General features: G+C 36.0%; 1 long non-coding RNA gene across 3 annotated transcripts; it reads left to right on the plus strand.

Annotated features, from left to right (window-relative positions):
• The first annotated feature begins 557 nt into the window (after positions 1-557).
• LOC107893741 (uncharacterized) lies at positions 558-5261 on the plus strand. Of its 3 annotated transcripts, none has more exons than XR_005908039.1 (5): positions 558-938; positions 1332-1438; positions 1914-2062; positions 4038-4079; positions 4962-5261. It is a non-coding gene; the product is annotated as an uncharacterized lncRNA (long non-coding RNA). The 3 variants fall into 3 exon arrangements; XR_005908038.1 differs by having other exon boundaries at positions 573-938; positions 2454-4079; XR_001682945.2 differs by lacking the exon at positions 4038-4079 and having other exon boundaries at positions 559-938; positions 4962-5254.
• The last annotated feature ends 4101 nt before the right edge of the window (positions 5262-9362 follow it).

A 9362-nucleotide genomic window follows, 5' to 3' on the forward strand; every position in this document is an offset into this window, starting at 1 on the left:
ATTAACACAATTGTTGATATAACATCATTTTATATTTATATATTGCATACATAAATATTTATATTTATTCAATATAAAATTTTTTTATGTATTTATTTTTTTAAAATATGTATAGTTAAATCAAAATTAAAGTTTCAACTACACATTTAAACCACAATTAGAATTTCACGTCTACAATTTATATATTAAACCGAAATTCATATATAGTTACTTTTATCCCTTTTAATATATATATTTAGGATTTAGAGTGTAAGTTAATGGTTTGAGATTTAAGGTTTAGGGTTTACTATTGAAAAATTGAAGCAACATTTGAAAAAATTTTGAAAGTAAAAACATAGAAAAATACATGTCAAAAATGAAAAAGATAAAATATTATTAATTAGAATAATTTTGGGTATATGACTGATTTTTTTAATTTATATATTAATTAATTTCTTATACAATTGTAAAGAAGATAATATTCCTTTTAATATATTAAAATTATCAATATAATTTAAATTATTTAAGAAATAATGATAAATTTTATATATATTAAAATAAAATAATGGATTTTTAGCGGAGTAAAATGGCACCATTTTGTGCAAAGCAAATAAAAGATAAGAAATAGTGGCCTTTTTATAAAAAACGCTTTAACACTTTTTCACACAATCGGTGCCTCCCCTTCCCCCCGAAATCCCAAAATTTGACATGAAATCTGTTCTTTTTTTTCTCCAAAATCGGTTCCCTCCTCCCTCCCCAATGAAATCCTAAAATTTCACCTGAAATTTCTTCTCTTTTTTCCCCATTTTATTTTTCCCAAACCATTTCCCCCCTACCCCGATTCCCTTTATTTTTTCCCCCAATTTCCCCAAATCGGCAGCCCTCTGCATCTCTGTCAGTAGCCCGCTTCTGTATCTCCGTCGAGATATGCTGTCAAGTATACTGAAAGAGGACCCAAGGTACGTACTAGGATTTACCTCATCATCGTCATCAAATCATTATCCGTTTTTTCTTTACAAGCTTTACCACTCAGCAAAGCACTAATATTGACTCTTGGCTGTCTATTTATCTGTCTTAGTTTCCCCCTTTTTTCTATTTTAATTTTCTCTCTTTCCTTCTAAATTCCGAATCATTCTTTAATTCCATAAAGGTAAAGAAAAAGATTACCCCTTCCTTAAGGAAATAAAATCAAAGAAAAAAAAACCCACCTTTTTCCTATACAAAACAATTAATGTCCATAGTCAAATAATAGTAATTTGTTTTGTTATTTTCTATGAAAGAGCAATGGGAAATATTTCTGGGTTTTGTCTTTTATAGGTATATATGTGTGTTTCTTTCTTTTGATGGTGCAGGATCTTCAAAATCTGAGAGAAGAAATTCAATCCAAAAAAAGAAAAAGAACCCTAAAAGATGAGGATTAATGGGAGTTGGGAGTTGATTTTTTATTGATTTTTTCAAGGTAAATTCTTTGTTTTTGTTCTTTATTTTTCTCTGCGATTATTTTATTTATTCTAAGTGTTTGTTTAAGTGCCTGAGTGTAGACTTTAGCTTTATTATTAAAAAAGAATTTATTTTGATTTGTTGGGTTTAATTTAACCCAAAGTTTCTCTTCTAATGTTCTGTAAATTTAGGTTCATTTATTTCTATTATAACTTGTGAATTTGTCAATGCCTGCATATATATATATATATTTGTACAATTTGATAATTAAGTCAATAAAGGTTTGCTTTTTTATTTTGTTTTTTTGTTAATACTTATGATTATTGATCCATATGATCTCTATGTGACCAGTTCTCATACTTTTTTATTGTCATTAATCAATGTTTTTTATGAGGGCTTTTGTGTTTTTTTATTTATTAAATTTTTATGTTCCAATTATGAACTTTGAGTTTAAAGGGAGAAAATTTTTATTGTTAAGTGATATTGTTATATAGTAAAAAAAAGATGAATTCACAAAATCAAGTGGAGTCAACTCTCAAGGAAATACTTGAAGTGGTCAAGCCGTTGCATGAAGGCTGGGTTACTCAGTTTAAGATCATCAATGAATTGTGTGAAGTCGTTCAATTTATCGAAAATTTAAGAGGTAAAATTTTATGTTACTTTATTTTGATTGTTCCATGGGAAATGCTAATAGTGGTTTTTTTGTATATCATTCTTTTCCATTTTTCATTAACTGATATTTGCTTTACTGCGTCACGCAAGGTTTTTCTTTCAGTAACTAAAATTTCCTCTCAAATTTTTAATTGTTTCATATCATATCTTACCTTCTCAGAATTATATTTTTGAATCAAATTCAAAACTAAATTCCATGCTTTCTTTTAACTTTATAAAAAAATTTGTTATATATATTATAATTCTTATTTTTCAGAATTTTAATAGATTTAGTTCTGCTTTCAAATTAAAATGTTATTTAGTATTTTAATTTTAATATTATAATTTAGTTATATTAATAAAATATTACTTGAATTTTATAGGTTATCATGTTTGAGCAACATTGCAATATTGATGACCTTGAATACCAAATACTACTTTTGTAACGCCCCAATTTTCGGGAATTTTGTAAATGTTGGCATAGGTTTAATTATGTTAGTGGGCTTCTAGAAGGCCCAAACTTAAGATAGAATCCGGCAATTTTAGTTAATTTTTGTTCCATAAGAAAAATGGGGTGAAATTATGAAATAGAACCTATATGAAAATGTTTGAAAATGCTATAGGGTAAATTGAAGTGGCCAAATAAATAGGAGTGCAAAATAGGAGGATTTGCATGACAAACCTCCCATTTTACATGAAGTGGTCAGCCATCATGTTGTTGTAGACAATATGAGCACTTGATATCCATAATTCATGGTACAAATTGATAATGGGTTAGGTAAATGTTCCATGATAATGGATTAGGTAAATATTTCATGATAATGTGTTAGGTAAATGTTCCATGATAATGGTTTAGGTAAATGTTCCATGATGGGCATTTCATGTCTTTTGTATTAAAGAATTAAATGGATGAAATATGAAATTTTATTAAAAAAAGGGGTGAAAAGAACAAAGTTTTGTCCATCTTTGTTCATCATAGCGTAAAGTTAGAGAAGAGAAAGGAGAGGAGAAAGCTCTTGAATGTTCGGTCACTTGGGGAAGAAAATTGAAGGTAAGTTCATGGTAGTTTGCTTCTATCTTGATGTTCATGAGTTCTTCTTGATTTTACCTTAACTCTTGAAGCATATTTTGGTTTTTAGTTGTGTTGTGAGCATTTAGTCATGAATTAAAATGAAGGAAATGATTGTTGTTTCATTTTCTTTTGATGAAAAATGGAAGATAGGTGAAGTTGAGCCAAACAAATGAGCATGCATATGCCTTAGATGCTAAAGGGAAAAATCGGCCAACATATTGTGCTTTAAAATGATGAAATGGAGATTATACTTAAGTAAAATCATAGATATGTGATGATTGATTGGTGATATACATGTTTAAATAACAAGCATGCAAGTTAGGTGTGAAAGAGTGATTTGGTAATAAATCTGCTTGGGACAGCAGCAGTAACGTCACTTTGGAAAATCACCATAAATTGTGGGAGATGAGTTAAAAGCTGTATAAATTATGTAATTAAATCTTAATGAGTCTAGTTTCAAATAAAATAAACGAGAACATATTTTGAATTCTGTACAATGAGAAATTTGATTCGTAATTAAGAGTGGTCAGATTAGTCAAACAGTGAAACATGGGAAACTTTGAAAAATATCTAGTATTGATTGGCTAAACTAAAAATTCTGAAAATTTTATTGATAGAAGATATATGAGTCTATTTTCAAGGAAAATTAACGGAACTTGATTTGGAGTTTCGTAACTCCAGTTATAAATGATTTAGTGACTGTTGCTCAGGAAGACATCTTGCAGTGAAATTATGATTATTTGGTAAACATTGACAAAAATTTGTTAATGAGTTGCTTATTGTTTTCTTATAAGCTTACTATGACCTGTAGGTGTGGTTGGCCGAATATTGTAAGGGGTTAATACGTAGTTTGTATTTGAATAGTTAGATTAACGTGTTAGTAATCCAATTGTAGGCGGTTCGTGTGTGGATCTCGTCAGCATATCGTCGCAAATAGGTGTGTAACTAACACCCTCTTTCTTAGTCTGGATCGGCAAAAGTTAAAAAGTTGAAATGTCGAAAACTGGTATTTTGTAGATTTGCGAGTGTGCGAATGCTCGTGAGGTAAATCGATTAATGTTTTTGGTAAGCTACAAAATTTAGACTGCAAAGTGCATGATTTCTGTGCCCTCGATATTTTTAGGCTTAATAGGCCAAAATTAGAATGATGGGCCAACGGGCCCAATTTGGTAAGAACCCTCGTTACGTGATTCTGTAGTATGTGAAAGGTAGGAATATGCATGAAAAACCCTAAAATAGATAAATTACTGAAATGCCTTTAAAAGTGGAAAATTTACAGTTTTACCCCTAGTAGATAAATTACCGAAATACCCCTAGGGTTAAATTGACCTCAATGCATGTTTGACTGTTGTTATTTATTGCATGCCATGTTGTTATTATCTGATGCATGGGATTGGGATATTGACAGGAAGTACTGAAAGTGGTTTGCCCACGTACTGGAGGCTTTGCCTCAATTTACTGTTAACTGAGCAGCAATGCTGCAACTGTGGAGTGTTGGGCTGGGTGGGTTGAGCTATTCCCCACATGGAGCGTATGACTGGTACGGGTGGAGTGTAGTGGTTGGTGGGTTTAGTAGTCTCCCCAAATGGGCTTGCATATGTTTACTGATGTTGCATGTATTTTGAAATGGGCCTATGAGCCATACTGTTATCTGAATAAGGGGCTAAGGCTCAGTTTATTGTAATCTGAAAAGGGCTTTAACTCAGTACTACTGTTACCTAAATGGGCTTAGGCCCAATGGGCTTGAGCTGACTTGGGCTTTGAATGGGTTTTCCTTACACTGAGTTTCTCCAAACTCACCCATTCTTTAACCTTGCAGGTGAGCCTTGATGTGGGTGAATTGGAGCCGGAGGAGATTCAGAGTGGCCATGGTGAACACTTTTGGGTTTGAAAAAGAGATTGGTTTTCTTAAGTTATTTTTAATTACTATTTAATTTTTGGGTTGTAATGAGGCCATTTTAACTTTATTTTCTTCTTTGATTTTTCTGGGATTATATTATTAAAAATAACTTTAAATTGATGGATACTAATTCAAATGGGCTAGACTTAGGGTGTGATTTCAAAACGATACTTTTTTTTTAAAATAACACGACGTCACGAATATTCGATTTCTTAAAGATAATCACTCAAAGAAATTTCAACTTGTTATAACCAAGTGTGGCAATGGATGTATGCATGTCTAAGATTGGATCCAATCGGAGAGCTTGGTACTTAAGCAGCCTTCATGGCTCACCTCCTCTATTATGGATACCTACTTGGTGCCCAGCTTCCATTCACTTTAACCTATAATGAAATTCTTTTAAAACACTAAATAAGTTTTTCTGGATCAACAATATAAAATGTTTTGAACGCTTCAAAGTGGCACGTCGAATTCGGCTTAACGTTTTGGCCGGGTTGGGGATGCTACATTTAGTACATTTAGTGGTATCAGAGCCTAGGTTGCAACAACATGGCTGTGGAATGGGTTTACAAAAACAAAGATTTTTGAAAGCGAAAATTTTATAAAGAATGCGAAAAACTCGATTTTTAAAATTTAGATCTTTAGAAGGTGGTATTTCGAATCTCCGACTCAAGTCTGTAAGTATTACTTTGAACTCTTCTGAATATTTTTCTGACTTATCTGTCTGTACTGAAACCCTATTAGGATACTCTAGATAGGATGATACTGAAACCATAGGAAAATCTGATAAGAGACTGAAACTGTAGCTAGACTTCGATTCTACGAAAACAAACTCTGAACTATTGTCTGATTCATAAAGCATCTGTAATAAACATTGGAATATTGAATTAATGCATAAAAATTCGTAATCAAGATAATACAATATGAGTACAAGAGGCCTTGGATGGAGCCGAGTAAGTGCTCGAGCGAGATCTTCGTCTTCGAGACATATGTCGGTGGTGGATGCACCGGTACCACCGGCAACATAGGTAGAGTCTCATGATCGCGGTGCCAAGGATGATGCCTTGTCACAGGCAATGCTTCGTGTTCTAGAAAGGGTTGCCAGGGCAAGTGCGGGCAATGGAGTTCGGGGATTTATTTCTGAACGACTTCGGGCTAACGGAATGAAGATCTTTAGGGGCGTACCTGGTATAGCCCCGAATGTGGCGGATATTGGTTGGAGGCCACAGAACGAATTATGGACAACTTGGACTGCTCTGAGGAGATTGTGAGTGTGGTATCTGTACTAAGTCCTTTGAGTCACTCGGTTAGGGTAGACAAACTGTATAGGGATGTACCCTTAGAAACTCAAGGTAGGATTTTCTTTAGAGATCTAATGGAGTTACCGTTCGGAGAGTTTGATCTCATTTTGGGAATGGACTGGCTTATTAAGCATAAGGTGACCTTGGATTGTGCTGCTAAACAACTGGTGTTAAGGACCACAAAGGATGAGGAGGTTATGGTGATAGGTGAGCGAAGGGATTATTTGTCCAATGTGGTGTCGGCATTAAGGGCCAAAAAGTGGATTCGAAAATGTTGTGAGGTCTATTTGGCATTTGTAAGTTAGTCAAAAGAGGAGGGACTGACAGTGGATAAGGTGAGGACCATAAAGGAGTTCCAAGATGTTTTTTTCGGAGGAGCTTCCAGGATTGCCTTCGAACCGAGAAGTTGAGTTTGGAATAGATTTGTAGCCTGGAACGGCGCCTGTGTCTATCGCATCGTATAGGATGGCACCGAAGGAGTTAGTGGAGTTAAAGACTCAAATTCAAGAGTTTTTGGATAGGGGCTTCATTAGGCCAAGCGTGTCTCCATGGGGAGCACTAGTGCTATTCGTGAAAAAGAAGGATGGTACGATGCGAATGTGCATTGATTATCGCCAGTTGAACAAACTGATGATTAAGAATAAGTATCCATTGCCAAGGATTGACGATCTATTTGGCCAACTTAGAGGGGCTTCTGTATTTTCTAAGATCGACCTTCGATCTGGATATCATCAGTTAAGAGTCAAGGAGGCAGATCCATAAGACGACATTCAGGACTCAGTATGGTCATTACAAGTTTCTGGTTATGCCATTTGGACTGACGAATGCTCCTGCAGCATTTATGGATCTGATGAATAGTGTGTTCCAACCATTTTTTGATCAGTTCGTAGTCGTCTTTATTAACGATATCCTGGTATATTCTGAAACTGAAGCGAAACATGATGAGCATCTCCATATAGTGCTGCAAGTGTTAAGGGAGAAGGAACTCTTTGTGAAGTTCAGCAAGTCTAAACTTTGGTTGAGGGAGGTAACCTTCTTAGGACATGCGATCTCTACTGAGGGGATTAAGGTGGACCCTCGAAAATTTGAAGCGATTTTGGAGTGGAAGCCCCCTAGGTCAGTGTCAGAAATACGGAGTTTCCTAGGACTGGCAGGATACTACAGAAGGTTTGTGGAAAGTTTTTCTGTGATGACAGCACCTTTGACAAAACTCATAAGGAAATGAGTACCGTTTGTATGGACTGAGAAGCAGCAAGAAGCTTTTGAGAAGTTGAAGAAAGTTCTGACTAAAGCACCTGTGTTAATTCAGTCGGAGTCTGGGAAGGATTTTACTGTGTACAGTGACGCATCACATGTAGGCTTGGGCTGCGTGTTAATGCAGGAGGGTAAGGTGGTTGCATATGCATCACGACAGCTTAAACCTCACGAAGGAAACTATCTTACTCATGATTTGGAGTTGGCGGCAGTGATATTTGCACTTAAGATTTGGAGACATTACTTGTACGGGGAGAGGTGTATTATATACACAGACCACAAGGGTCTTAATATTTGTTGACTCAGAAGGAGCTGAACCTTAGGCAAATGATATGGATTGAATTGCTTAAGGATTATGACTATTCGATTGAGTATCACCAGGCAAGGCTAATGTGGTAGCCGATGCTCTAAGTCGTAGAACTGTATCTGATCTGAGAGCAATGTTTTCTCGTCTGAGCCTGTATGATGATAGAAGTCTGTTGGCTGAATTGCAAGTGAGGCCAACCTGGGTGGATCAGATTAAGGAAAAGTAGTTGAACGATGAGTCTTTGGTCGCTCGTTTCCAACAAGTTAAGGAAGGGGAAACTTTTGAGTTTGGGTTAAATGGCGAAGGAGTTTTATGTTTCCGAGGAAGAATTTATGTTCCGAAGGACTCTGATTTGAGGCAGACAATATTGAAGGAAGCTCATGGAGGACTATGTGGCATGCATCCTGGAGGGAATAAGTTGTATCACGACTTGCGAGAATTGTACTGGTGGCCTGGACTTAAGCGAGAAGTAACGGAGTTTGTAGGAAAATGTCTGACATGCCAACAAGTGAAAGCTGAACATCAATTACCTTCTGGACTGTTACAGCCGGTGAAGATACCATTTTGGAAGTGGGAGAGAGTAACCATGGACTTTGTGAGTGGGTTGCCTTTGACACCATCAAAGAAAGACTCGGTGTGGGTGATTGTGGATAGGTTGACCAAATCAGCCCATTTCATACCTGTACGTACTGACTTTTCGCTTCAAAAGTTAGCCAAGCTGTATGTGGCAGAGATTGTACGACTTCATGGAATCCCAGTTTCGATTATTTCTGATCGGGATCCTAGATTCACATCTCGGTTTTGGCAAAAGTTGCATGAGGCATTGGGGACGCGATTGAACTTTAGTACGACTTTCCATCCCCAAACTGATGGTCAGTCAGAGAGGGTTATTCAGATTCTAGAGGACATGTTGAGGGGATCCGTGATTGACTTTCGAGGTAGTTGGGAGAATTACTTGTCGTTGGCAGAATTTGCGTACAATAACAGTTACCAAGCGAGTATTCGAATGGCACCGTATGAAGCACTGTATGGACGAAGGTGTCGTACACCTAGTTGTTGGACTGAACTAGGAGAGGGACAAATTCTTGGACCAGAGTTGGTAGCTGATACTGAGGATAAGGTCAGAATAATTAGGGACCGGTTAAAAGAAGCATCTGATAGGAAAAAGTTGTATGCAGATTTGAAGCGTAAGGAGATTGAGTACTCAGTAGGTGATATGGTCTTCTTAAAGGTTTCTCCTTGGAAGAAGATATTAAGGTTCGGTAAGAAGGGCAAGTTGAGTCCGCAGTTCATTGGGCCTTATCGGGTTTTGAAGCGAGTAGGCCCAGTGGCTTATCAGTTGGAATTGCCTCAAGAGTTAGACAGGATTCACGATGTTTTTCATGTCTCCATATTAAGGCGTTATCGTTCTGACCCTGCTCATGTCCTGCCAGTTGCAGAAATTGAAGTTCAGACTGA

The sequence above is a fragment of the Gossypium hirsutum genome, chromosome A13 (assembly GCF_007990345.1).
Source record: "Gossypium hirsutum isolate 1008001.06 chromosome A13, Gossypium_hirsutum_v2.1, whole genome shotgun sequence".
In the NCBI taxonomy this organism is placed as follows: Eukaryota; Viridiplantae; Streptophyta; class Magnoliopsida; order Malvales; family Malvaceae; genus Gossypium; species Gossypium hirsutum.